General features: G+C 44.5%; 1 protein-coding gene across 2 annotated transcripts in view; it reads right to left on the bottom strand.

Annotated features, from left to right (window-relative positions):
• Window positions 1–15,635, bottom strand: part of MAK (male germ cell associated kinase) — a 1,846,682-nt gene that overhangs the window by 1,429,773 nt on the left and 401,274 nt on the right. The window lies entirely within an intron of this gene.

The following is a 15,635-nucleotide window of genomic DNA, read 5'->3' as shown; positions in this document are numbered from 1 at the left end:
CAAAGTGTGCTTGAGTGGCAGTTAAAGAGAATAGGGATCGGGTAGAAAGAACACTAGATACCAGAGACAGCTCTCTAAATACATTCCTGAGTGGCACTTAAACAGAACGAGGATATGGGATGGAGGGGGACAACAGATACCAGGAATAACTCTCTAAAAGCATGCCTGAGTGGCACTTAAATGGAATGGGGATTGGCAGCTGGAGGGAACACTAGACACCAGGGATAAAGCAGAGTGTCTTAAAAGGCACTAAAAAGGATTCAATCCCTGTATGCTCCTATTTCACAAAGAGGATAATGGTACTCACTGTTACCACTAGACACCAGTGATAAATTTTAAAAATAAGTGAAAACAATCAAAAGTATAAAGAGGGAAAGGATTTGAATCAAGTACCCTTGACAACCAAAACACCTGCAATAACCTGTTGTGGTAACTGAGAAGTTAATGCAGCAATTTTTTTGTAAACATACATTGAGGATCTCAGACATTATGTAATCCCTGCATCATATCCCAAAGTATGGCAGAGAAGAACAAGAAGCTTTAAGCATACTTCTCAATCTCATAGCGACAAAGGAGATATTCACCAGAATAACATCATTTGTTCTACCATGCATTTACTGAAGAATATGAAGTGTGAAACTGGAACATCACAAATTAATTTCTAACTGCAATCATCTATGAATTACCAGAGCATGGATACAGGAGAAATCAAAGATGTTCTGACAACACAAGTACAGCTATGTGATATGTGGTCTTAAGTGCCCATTACCATGACATAAAAGGGAGGAGCTTGGAGGGCTAAACTAAGGGTGTGGGATCACATGACAGAAGACCTGTAAGCATGCATGGATTTGATAGAAAAAGACTAATCATGGCAAACCTGTAGAGTTTAATCTGTAGATTGTTCCCTGGGGTAGCACAGTAAAGTTCTTAAAAGATGAAAGTGGGCATCTGAAAAGACCTGCAGCCTTGGAATTTCACTGTATTACAAGAAAGCCTGTATCCTGGAAGGGCTGCATTAAATGAATATTGTTGCAAGAAATTAACTTTCCTTTCCTTTGCAATTACAAAGCTAAGAGTGGCTGATGTTTTGGTTTGTAGATTACTAAATAAATCTGTATTTTTACATATGTCCTGCCACGAGTGAATTTGGAACTAACAATATGTCTTTATATGTTTAATATTTAAATATGGATGCTGCGTGTGTAACCACTTGTATGCGTGCATGTGTGTGTGTGCTTGTGCATATGTTGTACCACATCTGTGTGACTGAATTGTGATCAACTCACAAACCATCAAGCACAATCCAGAGAAACACAGTCTACTGTCTGTTAGGAGCAAGTACAGCTGGACTTGTCTCCCAGAAGGCCCATGTTGAAGTCCATCCACAAGGATCACTGTATCATGTTTTGCTTGTTTGTGACCAATGACGTGTCAGGCAGTTGCTAACCAGCCAACAATAGCGGATACATAGCTAAGTACACATTTGTATGGTGCAGGTATATATTTTCACAAAGACTGATACAAAAAGGTCACATACCCATCCTTTAAACAAAAAGACCTTTATTGAGCTTTGCAAAATATTACACAATAATAAAAGTAAAAGTGCAGTGGCATGCGTTGAAAATAAAGTAATAAAATAAATATTATGCAGCCCTAAATTAAAAGACCTAAGAGATACTATCCTCTGATATTTTTTTCTGGGGGAAGCAAAATTTCCATTTTCCATACTTAGCTTTCTTTTTGCAACAGCAAGCAAGTACAGTAAATGCCTGCAAAAGTCTGCTGATGGTGCACATTTCACACACTTGGAAGTGCTCAGCCAGGCTGCATACACTCCTCAGTTTGGTTTAATCCTGAATTCCTCTGGGTAAAGCACTCACTTCCCAGCCTTCCCATGTGGAGATTCTGTGATGGGGTGAAACTAACACCTTCATCAAATGACAGATGAGCTGGTGTTAGCCAATCACTCTCGTCCTTGCCTGGGTAGATCGTTCCTCATTCAAGCTGATTATTGTAAAACTGTGTCAGATAAAGTGAAGTAAGAACTGCATCACTGCACTGTAGTGCTGGCTATCTATATAAAAATCTAGCCTTTAATGACAACCATTCAGATGTCAGGCTTAATTGTGAGTCATCTGTGATCAGCCTCTTAACATATGATCACAAAAATGAAGTTATGTCTTACCATAACGTTCCTACTGTGTTGTTCACCTTCTTTCATTCATTACTGATGGGTTTGCTTCCAAACCCTTGGAACCGAGTCAGCCTTATTACCAAGCTCGCGCCAGCCAAAAAAAAAAGCTAAGTCTTTACGCAGAATGCCCTTCTCCCTGTTACCTCAGATAGAGTTTGCTATAGAAAAGGAAGTAAAGCCGAAGGCACTTCTGTGCAAATACTCTAGGGCACCACATAGACCGAAAGCATCCCCCAGGAGCCTTTGGAGGGGGAAGGAGGGTGGGAAGTGATGAATGAAAGAAGATGAACAACACAGATGGAACGTTATGGTAAGACATAAAGTACAGTTTTGTACCTACCATAAATGTAGATGTTCGAAGATCCACATTGCTGCAGTCCTAACACTTGGGTAGTCCGCTGTCCCAGTCGGCCCGAATACCAAAGTATAAGGCTGACGTCGGTCAAGGCGCATTTGACTGACATCAGAACGTCAGGGTACAAATGCGCATGACCGACGTCATATCCTCAGTCTTTTCTTGCCCCAGATGTCAGAAGACCCTAAAAAGATAAGGCCAAAACCAAAAAACACCAAAACACTCCTGTGCCTAAAACATGTACAATATATACAAATGTACAAAAAATAGAACCTCACCCACACAACCACCCCTAAACACAGAGGGGAAGGAGGGAGGGTTGACTGCAGCAATGTGGATCTTCAACATCTACATTTATGGTAGGTACAAAACTGTACTATGTTCTTCATCTCACATTGCTGCAGTCCTAACACTTGGGTAGAATCCCAAAGCAGAGGTAAGGGAGGATGGCTAAACTATAATGAAGCAGGAGCTGCCAAAATGCCCTGCAACACAGCAGTGGCAAACCAGCCCTGGACTTAGAATAGAGAGGAAGGTGGTAATGCTTGGAGAAAGTATGCACTGAACTCCAAGTAGCTGCCTCCAAAATATCCTTAGTTGCCACCCCCCTTAGAAATGCTGTGGAAGTGGCAGTAGCCCTAGTGGAATGAGGCCTAATCCCAGCTGGAATCTCTTTGCCATGATGGGAGTAACAGAATGCAATGCAAAACCCAATCCACTTAGATATAGTTTGTTTTGACACAGGCTTGCCCTGAGAACTCAAAGCAAAAGAAACAAACAACTGCTGAGACTGCCTAAAATCCCTAGTCCTGCTTAAATAATAACGCAACTGCCTGTGTACATCTAAAGTGTGCAAAATCTTTTCCCCCCTATTTTGGGGATCTGCATAAAAAGTAGGCAAATGAATAGTTTGGTTTAAAGCCACACTAGAAACCACCTTGGGCATAAATGAAGGATTAGTACGTAATAATACCCTATCCTTATGAAAAATCAAAAAAGGCTCCACCGCCATAAGGGCCTGCAATTCAGAAACCCTTCTTGCAGAAGTAATGGCCAACAAAAAAGCAGTCTTCCATGACAAGTATTTCAACTCAGCAGTAGCCGCAGGCTCAAAAGGTTATAGAGTAAGTTTCTCCAACACAAAATTGAGATCCCAAGCAGGAGTAGGAGCTCTTCGTGGGGGTCTTATATTCTTTGCCCCTCTAAGAAATTGCTTGAACAAGGGATGAGAAAACAATGGTGGGTCACAATCATAGTGAGCTGAAATTGCTGCAGCATGAATCTTAATGGAAGAGAAAGACAAACCTTTGTCCAATAGCTCAGTAAGATATTGAAGAGCCACACTCAAATTAGGCTCAGAAACATCCAAATCCTTTGCTGCACTCCAAAATAAAAATCTCTTCCATTTTTCTGCATACACCTTACGTGTACTAGGTCTTCTGGCTTCCATAATCACATTCAAAACTTGTTGAGGAAGTTGAGACCTGCTGTGGTTCAAAACAGAATATGCCAGGCTGTTAGATGAAGAGAGTGAAGCTTGACATTGAGTAGATGACCGTCCCTCTGAGACAAAAGGTGTGGAATCAAAGGTAAAGGCCATGGAGGCTTTCTTACCAGATTCCTCAGTAATGGGTAGCAGTGTTGCGAGGCCAATCTGGAGCTATCAAAATCATCCTTGGCTTGTCTTGTCTGACCTTTAGGAGTACCTTTGGGAGGAGAGGCAGAGGTGGAAAGGCATACACATGAAGATTTTCCCAACTGAACGAAAGAGCATCCACTTTCCAAGCTGTGTGATGATAACTTTTCGCAAAACTTTGGCAGCTGGTGGTTTAGTGGAGAAGCGAACAGATCTATGTCTGGAGTTCCCATGACACTGTCAATTTTGAAATACATGAAGATCCAGTTTCCACTCGTGGGGATCCATGATTTGCCTGCTTAACACATCTGCTAAGGAGTTCTGTGCTCCTGGCAGAAACCTTGCTTGAAGAGTAAGCTGCAAGCTGAGCAGTCTCCCACAAAATCATTGCTTGCCTGCATAGAGGATAAGAATGTGTTCCCCTTGCTTGTTGATGTACCACATGACAGTTGTGTTGTCTGTTAGAATCAACACCTGCCCTGGAAGAAGTAACTCCTTGAAAGCCATCAATGCAAACTGGACTGCTAACATCTCCTTCATGTTGATATGTAGATGCTGTAGTCTGGCAGGCCACTTGTCTTGTATCCACTTTCCATTCAGATGAGCTCCCCAAGCTATGTCTGAGGCATCTGTCGTTAGAATCTGACTCGCCTCTGGCCGGGTCACAGAGAGTCCCTTGTTTAGGTGACATTCCTGAGCCCACCACAAAAATTCCTTTTGAATGCAAGGTATTATTTGAATGACAGTGTCCAGATCCTGGCAGTGCTGTGTCCATACATTTTGAGATACCATTGTAGCTTCCTCATATGCAGTTTGGCATTGGGAAGCACCAGAATACAAGATGCCATGAACCCTAATGCTTGAAGGACTGTCCTTGCAGTCAGCACGGACTGATGAGATAGTTGATGGAAGTAAAGGGATAGACTCTTTTGTTTGTCCGGGGTTAAAAGGCCATCTGGGCTGCTGTATTCAGTCTCACACCCAGAAAGCACATGTCTTGAGAGGGTACTAGACTGGACTTTATTTCGCTCACAGAATACCCCAGGCATCTTAGCACTGCTATCACATAATCCAGATGCTGAAGAAGCTCCTTTTCTTGAGCCAGAATCAGACAGTCGTCCAAGTAAGGATAGATTTGTATTCCTTTTAGCCTGAAAAAGCTACAACTGGAGCCAGAACTTTTGTGAATACTCTGGGCGCAGTAGATAAGCCAAAGGGCAATGCAGAGAACTGATAATGGGAATTTCCAGCTCGAAACGCAGATACTTCCTGCAACTGAGTCTGATAGGCACATGAAGGTAAGCCTCCTTGAGATCTAAAGTTACCATCCAGTGATCTTTGCCCAGCAGAGGTAAAAGCTGTTGTAACGTCAACATTTTGAACTTGGGAATGTCCAAATAAGTGTTGAGGATAGACAAATCCAAAATTGGTCTCCACGTGTTTCCCTTTTGGTACTAGGAACAGGCGAGAATAAAATCCTAGGCCCCTTTCTGGCACAGGAACCGCTGAATGGCCCCTATCTGGAGCAACAGAGAAATTTGCTTGTGAGCCTCGTTTCTTTGTAGAGGAGGAATGTCTGGCATGCCTTTGAAAGGAGGCAAGGTATGGAAATAAAACCTGTAACCGTGGTGAACGATATCCAATACCCATCTGTCTTGGGTAATAACACTCCAGTTTTCTTTGAAAAGTGCCAGCCTTCCTCCCAAAGGTGCTGCCAGACGAGAAGGCTCTGGCAGCTGAAAAGGCAAGTCATTGGGTCTGCTTACGAAAGGACTGACCCCTGCCCTCACCAGAAGACTGGGCAGGCGAACTGCCTGCTCTAGGCCTAAAAGAACCTTGAGCTCTGCCCCTACCATGTCTAGATCTACCCCTAGACTGAGAATCATAAGAAGGATAAGTCCACCCCTTAGTAGGCCAATTTCTACTAAACTTTGGAGGCTGAACCTGCAAAACATCTTTAACAGTCTGCATAGACTTAGCCTTGTCCTCCATTTTCTTTAAAACTGCGTCCACAGGCGCACCAAATAACACATCAGATTGCAAAGGAGCATCTAAAATCCTTGTCTTTACATGTTCAGCTAAATTCTGATCCCTGAGCCAGGCGTGCCTGCGAAGAACAGAACCAGTGGCTGCCACCCTCGAAGAGGCCTGTACAGCATCAAAACCACATTGCAAGGAATGCTTACCCACCTGTTCAGAAACATGAACTAAATCCTGCAACTCTTTACACTCAATACCTTCCGCCAGAGCATCTACCTTAGACTTCAATTGTGAAAGGAGATAATTTTGGTATTTCAACATGTGAAACTGGCAATTCAAAGCCCTCATGGCTAAAGTGGAAGAAGTATACACTTTCCCCCATCTATCCAAAGCCCTTGCCTCTTTATCAGAAGGAACAGGATTTTTAACAACAGAAGCCTTAACACCTTTAGGGCCCTGAGAAACAGTTTCTGGGTCTGCCCTGGGATTCTTAAATAGATACTTATGAGCTTCACCCACCCTATAATACCTGTCCGGTTTAACTGGGGCAGGAGGCAAAGAATCAGGGTTCAGGGAAGCCTCTGCAAAACATCCTCTACCACATCCAGAACAGGAGGTATAGCTAAAGGCCTATGCTGGGGTAGAAACAAAATTCCCTAAGCCTTTTCCTAGAATCAGAGAAATCTTGACCTTCCCATTTAAAATGCTCCTCATGGAATGAAGGGTCTCTGAAAAGAAAAATCCTCAGGAGGAGAAGTCAAGGTGTAGAGTCATCTACATCAGAATCAGAATAAGGAGGATACTCCTGCAAGTCTTCAGCAAGACTCAGAAGCCTCCGAACAGTGCTCAAAACTTTCAAGCTCAGGTTCCACCCTAGGCCTCTTATCAGGGGTAAAGAACCTCTAATCATAGTAATCAAATCTTCTGCCATTTTAAGCATATGTTTCTTAGGCAGAGACCCTGAAGAACTAGGGAGACCCCCACTGAAGTTAACCCTGGCCTACCTCTAGAAGGAGCCTTGGAAACAGAAGGGAGGGCCTAACCACCTTAGGAAGGGAGGGAGAACAGCTACCTGAGAAGCCCCTTCAGCCTGGCCTACCTCCTGAGAGGACACATCTTGTAACAGTAAAGTCTCACCCTGAGAATCCAAAGGAACTTCTGGTAGAACCACCGGCTCCACCGAGCCTCTAAAGAACCGACGTCCGGGACAGACGGTTCTTCCACCCTAGGCTTCGCTGCTTTGTCCTTGCTTTTTAGAAGGGCCGGAGCATCCGACGGCATGTTGTAATTACAACGCCCCAAAACTAACCTGGCACAATCTAATCTTCTCTTAATAGTGCGTTTGTTAAATCTAGCACAAGAGCGACAGCCAACAACGTCGTGCTCAGGCCCTAAGCAAGGTATACACAATGTATGGTAATCTCTATGAGGTATCTGTTTCCCACAAGAAATACAGTTATTCACTTTTTCTGACATCCGTTAAATACTGAGGCAAGAAAAACAAAATATTCCCCAACGGGGTACTTAGCCAACTTTGATTCGGTCTGAAACTCCGACTTCAGAAAATTTCAGAACGCCAACCTGCACTCGCAATACTGCTTCTGCATCGGACCATGCGGCAAAAAAGACTGAGGATATGACGTCGGTCATGCGCATTTGTACCCTGACGTTCTGATGTCAGTCAAATGCGCCTTGACCGACGTCAGCCTTATACTTTGGTATTCGGGCCGACTGGGACAGCGGACTACCCAAGTGTTAGGACTGCAGCAATGTGAGATGAAGAACATCTTCTTTATCTGATGTTGTTAATCTTCTTTCCATTCATCACTGATGGGACAGAATCCCAAGCTACATTGAGATCCATGGGTGGTCCTTATGGAAGAACATTCCTGAGTACCACTAAGTCGAAGGCAGCTCTCCCTCTGGAGACCAATTCCAATTTGTAATGATTGATAAAGGTATGAGACTTAGCCCAAGTAGCTGCTGTGCAGATGCCACCCATGGAAGCCCTGGAATGGAATGCTATAGATGTTGCCATAGATCTAGTGCAGTGAGCTTTAACTTTTGGCATAGGTTCATTATTGAGGGAATAGATGAAACATATGCATTCCCTTAGCCATCTTGAGAATGTAACCTTGGAAAAAGCCTCTCCCATTTTGGGCCTAGAAAAGGAAATGAAAAGCTGTTCAGATTTACGGATAGGTTTGGTCCTGTCTAGGTAAAATCTCAATTGTCTATGTACGTCTAAGGAGAGAAGGGAATACTTTCTGCTATTGGCAAAATTCAGAAAAAAGACTGGTAGATCAATGGTCTGGTTAATGGAGAACTCAGAAACAACTTAGAAATGATGGATTCAACTGAAGTGATACTCTGTCTTTATGAAAGACCAGATAGGGCATCTTGATACACAATGCCTGCAGCTCCATGACTCTTCTGGCAGAGGTAATGGCTACCAGGAAAAACGACTTGCAAGACAAAAACTTTAGGTCACACTTTGTAGCAGGTTCAAAGTGTCTTTGGGTCAAAGACTGAAGGACTAGAGTGAGGTTTCATGGTTCCACAGGCTGTCTGACAGGAGGTGTAATATGAGAGGTCTCCTTGAGGAAAGCCTTGCAAAGGTGCAAAGAGATAAGAGGGGTGCTATCTATACCAATGTAGAAATTGGAAATTGCCACTAGATGCACTCGTACCATAGAGGCAGAGGCTCCATTATTAAAAAACTTAGCCAAGTACTGAAGCAGTGCAGTAACTGGAACTGAATATGGGTCTAGCATGTTATCCTTGGACCAGATGGAGAATCTTTTCCATTTATCCTGACATAGTCTTCTGGTGTACAGTTTGTGAGAGGCCAGAATGATGTCTCAAACAGGCGAGGAGAGATTAGCTTGCCTGGTGACTAGTGGAAGTGCAGAAACCAAGCTGTCAGCTTGAGACTGGACAGATTTGGGTGACTCAACCCTTGGGGGTGAGTAATCAGATCTGGTCGGGGGTCCAGAATCCATGGCGAGTATACTAGGTGAGGCCGAAGGAAGGGGAACCAAACATGTCGAGGCCAGAATGGGGCTATGAGGATCACCTTGCATCTCAACAGAAGAGCTTTCTTTAGAAATTGTGGGATCAGAGGGATGGGAGGGATAAGCGTAAAGAAGTCCCATGGGCCAATCATGGATCAGCGCGCCCCTCTGTGACTCCCCCTCCAGGGGAAGCAGGGGAAATAACTGCTGCACTTGGTGTTTGATGGGGAAGTGAAAAGAACACAGCAAGGCTGTCCCCAGTGGCTGAAGAATACAGACGCCACCTCAGGGCTGAGGGACCATTTGTGAGGCATAAGGATACATCTGCTCAGTTTGTCCACAATCATGTTGGAGCTCCCTGGGATATGCGTTGCTATCAGAAAGCGGTTGGAAGCTATCACCCCACTGCCAAATTCTCATGGCTTCTCGACATAGGAGATAGGACTTGGTTCCTCCTTGCTTGTTGATATACCAGACCTCTGACATATTAATGATTGAATTGCAATTTTCCCAGAAGGAAGAGTCGAATGGAAGGCCTGCAACGCTAACAGCACAGCTCCCAGTTCCAGAACACTGATATGCAGGTGGGCCTCTGAGGTGGACCATGTGTCTTGGACAGTCTTTCCCTGGAAATGGCACCTCCCACCCGATCAGGGAAGCATTTGTGATCACAATGGCTGTAAGCTGAGAAGGTTGAAATGGATGACTCCAAAGTTCTACGTCTGGCCTCATCCACCAAAGCAGATCCTGTTTGCAGGATTTGGTTAATCGAATCTGGTAAACAAGGGGGTAATACTTTGGGAACCATTGACACAGAAGGAGCCATTGCAGGATCTGCATATGTAACTTTGCTAGAGGCACTATTGGGATTGACGCTGCCATAGAACCTAGGGCCTGAAGAACTTCCCTTGCAAAGACTGTTGTTTGAGAGAGTATCACCTGGAGTTGAAGCCTCAATCAATGGAATTGGAAGTGATACCAGACAGGACTAAGTGTTGGAACACTGCTCCGATGAACTCTATTTGTTGTATAGGGATAAGATTTGAATTCTCCCAATGTATTGTTATTCTCAACAATTTTGCAAAAGAGAGAGTATAATGCAGTGCTGTTACCAGAAGATGCTCGGTGGGGGCAGTAAGGGGCCAGTCATCCAGATATGGAAACACCCAGAATCCTTTTAGTCTTAAGTGAGCTGTTACCACTGCCATGCATTTCGTGAACACTCTGGGGGCTGTACAGAGACCGAACGGCAGGGCATGGAATTGATAATGACTGGCTCCTAGCCGGAAGCGAAGCAGAGTCCTGGAGTGTTTGCCCATCTTGATGTGGTAATACGCATCCTGGAGATCTATAGAGTACATCCAATTGCCTTATCTTAAAAAGGGAAGAATGGACTGAACAGTGACCATATGGAATTTGGTTTGGGTGACGGACTTGTTTAAGCTGCTGAGATCCAAAATGGGTCTCCAGTCCTCTGTCTTTTTTGGCACCAAAAAGAATCTCAAATAAAATCCTGATCCACACTGGTCTGGTGGGACTGGTTGCACGACTATTTTTTGAGACAGCTTTATAATCTCTGAAGCTGCTTCTTCCCTTTAACTGGGTGGAACATCGGGAAGTTTTCTTGGAAATTTTTGTTGACAAGAAAGGGGAATGATGTAACCTCTGGTGATACTGCACCCAATGATCAGTGTTGATAGATTGCCAGGCAGCTTGGTGCAGAGAGAAACGACCCCCGACTGCTTCCAGAGGTAAGCAATCGGGCTGCTCCTCAGGAGCACTGATAAGGCTGTCCAGAGAAAGAATCCCTGGAGGCTTGGTTACAGAGACCCCCTCTGCCTCTATAGGCACATCTTCCAGAACTGTTACCCACTCTGCCTCTGGGAGTATCATCACCACATGGGGCACGGAAAAGATCCTGAGATTTCTTATGCCACATTTTTCCACTCTTCTGATTCCTGAAGAAGGGACGTTGAGGGTTGGAAAACCACAGGCCTATGGCAGACAGGGTTTTTCCCATCTTGCTCATACCTGGCTAGTGTGTCCTTCACTTTGGAGCCAAAAAGGGATGAAGCTTCGATGGGAGCATTCAAAAAGGAAGACTTGAAGGGATCCGTGAGATCACAAATGCGTCTCATAGCAATGCCCGAACCCGCTGCTCTAGCCACCCCTTTGGTCGCATGTGACAGCAACCTCATGGACGAGTTGGATATTGATTCCAGGGATGCGAGCTGCAAGGCCACATTCTCCCTGACCCCGTCAGACAACTGCCCTGTGAGCATCCCAGAGAGTTCAGAGATCAAGTCCCTCTGGAGCCTCGTAAAATGTGCCAAATAATTCAGGGACCATATAGCAAAGGTCTCTGAAGCAAAAACATGCTTACCAAGTCTGTCCACTACCCGGGACTCTCTGTTGGGAGGGTGGATAGCAGGACTTTCCTCAGCCAAGTCCTTTTTTGTGGCTGCCACCACCACCATAGCATCAACTGGTAACCCTTTTGACCAATGCGGGTTCTCCTTGGGAGGGGAAAGAATTTTGTCTGGTCTCCGACGGATCACCTCAATGGAATCAGGGTTTTTACAAGCATGCTGCACGATGAGCAGGATGAGCTCGTCGGCAGGCAGGGTCACCCAAGAGGTAGAAGACCGGGCACGAAAAGCTTGCAGGAACACGGACTCTTCCGACGAAGGGTTGGAGGGCTTCCAGTCACCTCTCTGCTTTAACATTTCCAGGATGTCTCCGAAGAAGAAATCAACAGGAGGTGACCATGGGGACCTTTCACCATCGTAATCTGTATTTTCAGTTAAGGACTCCTCGGGTGAGTCCATGCCCGTCCTCTTGCATGTCTTCTTTCGAGGGGGCTCCTCAGTGGAGGTCTCTGAGGAGGACTCGGAAGAGAAGGTACCCTGAACAGGGGTGTCCTGCGACTTCTCTGTCGGTGTCCCGGGAGGGTGGTCTGAGGCAGCTGTAGCTCATGGGGTGAAAACTGGGGTTCCAACATCAAAGGAGTGCTGCCAGAAGCAAGAGCCCTCTCCATCGTGCGGAAGGCAGGCCTGCCCGAAGAGGAATGGGAGCCCGGAACCGAGAAAGACAACCTCTGGACTGGGTCACACCCCACTCTGATGACCTTACCCCCACGTATGGAGCTTCAAGCAGGATCGACACAGACGCGGCTATCGGCACTGAGGATGGAAACAAGGAGAGAGACAGGTCCGTACCCCGGGCCGATGCACCCATCCCCCAATCCCCAGATTGAGGAAGGATTGGTTCAGTGGGAACCGAAAACCAAAGGGGCAAACTCGGAGCTGGATTTAGATGTACCATAGGTGCCGAGGTGATGGGTTCCAAGAAGGATGTCGGAGCAGAAGGCTTCAGAACCGAGATGGTCAAGTAGGAGAGTAAGATGGAGTCTGTGGATAAGACAACCAAGGTCCTGCAGGTGGCTAGGTCTTAGAAAAAGAGGGAATCCCCCTGGCTAACAACAGCAGGTCTACAAGACGCACCACGTCGTGTTCTGAAAGGCTCCTGGTGGATCTAGTGGATACTCCAGATGGAGAGTCAGGACGTTCGAGGAAGGGGCTATATGCTTGGCCCAGAATTGGATCTATGGAAGGGAGTATTGGGTCCATGGTGCAAGGTCTGCTGGCACCAAAGTCTCAAGTTTCAAGACTAGAAGTAAAGGGGTCAAATCCAGTGAGGTTGGTACAATGCTCGGTGCCGAAGTGGCACTTGGAGCTGAAACGGCTGGTTCCATAATGGAAACTAATGGGATAGTCGAGGGTGTGCCCTGAGCCGAAGCGGCCACAGGTGCCGAAGTAGAAACAGGTGTAGTAAGGTCTATGATCAGTGCCAGAGGCAGGACCAGTGCAGAAACAGGCACCGATATCGAAGGTTTTCAGATGGTCAGAGCCGAAGAAGACTGAGCCAAAGAGGCAGATTTATGCTCCGAAGATAACTTTGGGACCTTTGATTTCCCAGGCTTGCTCTGAACACCTGATGGTGAAGAAGGAACTGAGTGGGATCTCTTTTTGTACTTAGAAGGAGGGATTGAGACCTCCATCGCAGAAATGGCGTGAAGTAACCCTTTCAGAATGACTTTACTTTTGCGCTCATTGAGTGCATTGACTAAAACTCTGACAAATGTCACATTTAGGCTGCACCGAAAGGTGGGGCACTCCCAAACAGTATACACAGTCATCATGAGAATCACTGTTAGGTAACTTGCCCTTACATGAAATACAATGCTTAAAACCTGAAGTACCCTTCTTATCCGACATCTTGATAGAAAAGAACACCACATGCCAACTATAATGAAGTCAACTCTGTTCAAAAAGATACAAAATACAACAATACACTGTATGTAGAGAAAAGAAGGGAAACACCTGAATAAAAGTCAAAGCTAGTAGGTTAAACAGGAGAGACAATACCAACTATGGTATTGAAGAAATACCACAAGGGTAAGGGAGTAAAGGCCGTACCAACGGTACTTGAAAGTTTGCCAACGGTAACAATGGGTAGAGGGGAAATAACAGGGTTAGGCAGAAGAAAAGATACTAGAAATACTAACTGTTTAATAAAATATGAAAATATCACACAAATTTCACACAAATATCAAAAATGTTTCACTTAGCTGAGAGCTTGGCTGAAACGTGGCTTTACGGCTAGGTGGCAAACAAGATCTGAGGTAACAGGGAGAAGGGCATTCTGGGTAGAGACTTTGCTTGAGAGTTTTTTTGGCTGGCACGAGCTTGGTAATGAGGCCGACTCGGTTCAGAGGCCTCAGAACCAAACCCATCAGTAATGAATGGAAAGAAGATTAACATCATCAAATTATGTAATTTGTTTCTTTTTTGTTTAAAGATCAAGACTATGACATTGCTGCTTCTCAAAGAAAATGGATTCTCCCAGGTACCAGAGTTATACTTAAGTATCACAGATATGCTATTTGTAAAAGGGGTTGGGGGGCAAAACCCACCCAACAAATACACATTAGCAGTGTAACGCTTACTTTCAATAGTCAATCTTTCACTGTCAGTTTGATACGCAATGGCTGTACCTTTTGAGTGTCAGTCACTGATGTAATTTCAGTCATAAACCCCAAAATTTCTTAATGTTTACCATCCCAATGTCCCTTTGTGAAACAGAAAGCACACATTTTAGATTAAAAGTAAAACTTTCACCTTGTGACAAAAGCACTTGTACACCTCAAACAAAATTTCTCAATAACAGCCTCTGATAACAACCCTCTCCTCTATATCAAACTACGAAGCAAGACAATTGATGACAATCTAAAATCTGACATACACATGCAGTAGGTTATCAAAAAAACTCACCAAAAATTAGGGATACTCTGCAGAACAAAAACAACTTAACTGACTCATACAGGAAACCCCTGGCCTCTACAATTTTACTTCCCAATGTATTATATGACTCTCCAGTACTGCTTACTCTTCAAGCTTCTTTACAAAATAAACTAAACCAGTGCTATACAATAAAATAGCAAAATTTGCTATTAAGTAGCCTAACATAATCCTTCACTGCTTAGCCCTAAAACAGCTTGAACAGCTTAAATTACCCAAATAACTCACACCCAGCTATTTCTAGTCCACAAATTAATATACAATCCAGAACAAAGCAGAGCCTTACTATAATTACTGTATGCATACACCCCTGATAGGCCACTTTGATCTGAAAATAAAATGCTCTTGATTACCTACAAAACCACACCAGTCAGCAGGAACCTCCCTCTCTATTCCGGCTATATACTCCAATCCTGGAACTATATTCCCCTTGTCTCTAAAACATACTAGTAACTTTCTAATTTCAAGGCCAATCTAAAAAAAATATCTGTCACCTGTACCCATACCTGCACAACCCTTAAAACAGATGTATGACTACCTACTTGCTATAACTATGCCCTTCACACTCTGAATCACTAACATCTTCATACCTTAGCAGGTAGTAACGGACTAATATCAAAAGTAGATCTCACTTTAATGATGCCATACTACTAATGAATGTTCTCCTACCTCTTCATCCTAGTAGCTGTCACATTTTACTATTTATTTACTCTCTAGTATCTTTCCATAACATTTTTATCTTTCTAATACTAATCAACTCTCTCTCCATATCCTTAACTTTCCCTCCTGCCCATTACTCCTCCTCATCTCATTCTACTACTGCCTATTTTGGCATCAGCATTCTGTTACTTCTCTACCTGCAGTGGTGGTGCTGCAGTAGCTTTGTCGCCTCACAGAAAGACGCTGTCCGGTTCGATTCTCAGCTAGAGCATCTTCTGCGTGGAGACATGAGTGAATGGGCGTACCTTCGTTGAAGGTTGTGTAAAAATCAACTACCAATCATTAGCGGACCGGAGTTCTGCTGTGGTGACCCCTAACCAGGAAAAGCCGAAAGAAACAACATTCTGTTACTTCTCTCCTCCTTATATTACTA

Source organism: Protopterus annectens, chromosome 3.part0, assembly GCF_019279795.1.
Source record: "Protopterus annectens isolate FY-2018-M chromosome 3.part0, PAN1.0, whole genome shotgun sequence".
In the NCBI taxonomy this organism is placed as follows: Eukaryota; Metazoa; Chordata; order Ceratodontiformes; family Protopteridae; genus Protopterus; species Protopterus annectens.
Note: the sequence above shows the minus strand (reverse complement) of the source record. Positions and strands in the feature narration are given on the sequence as shown.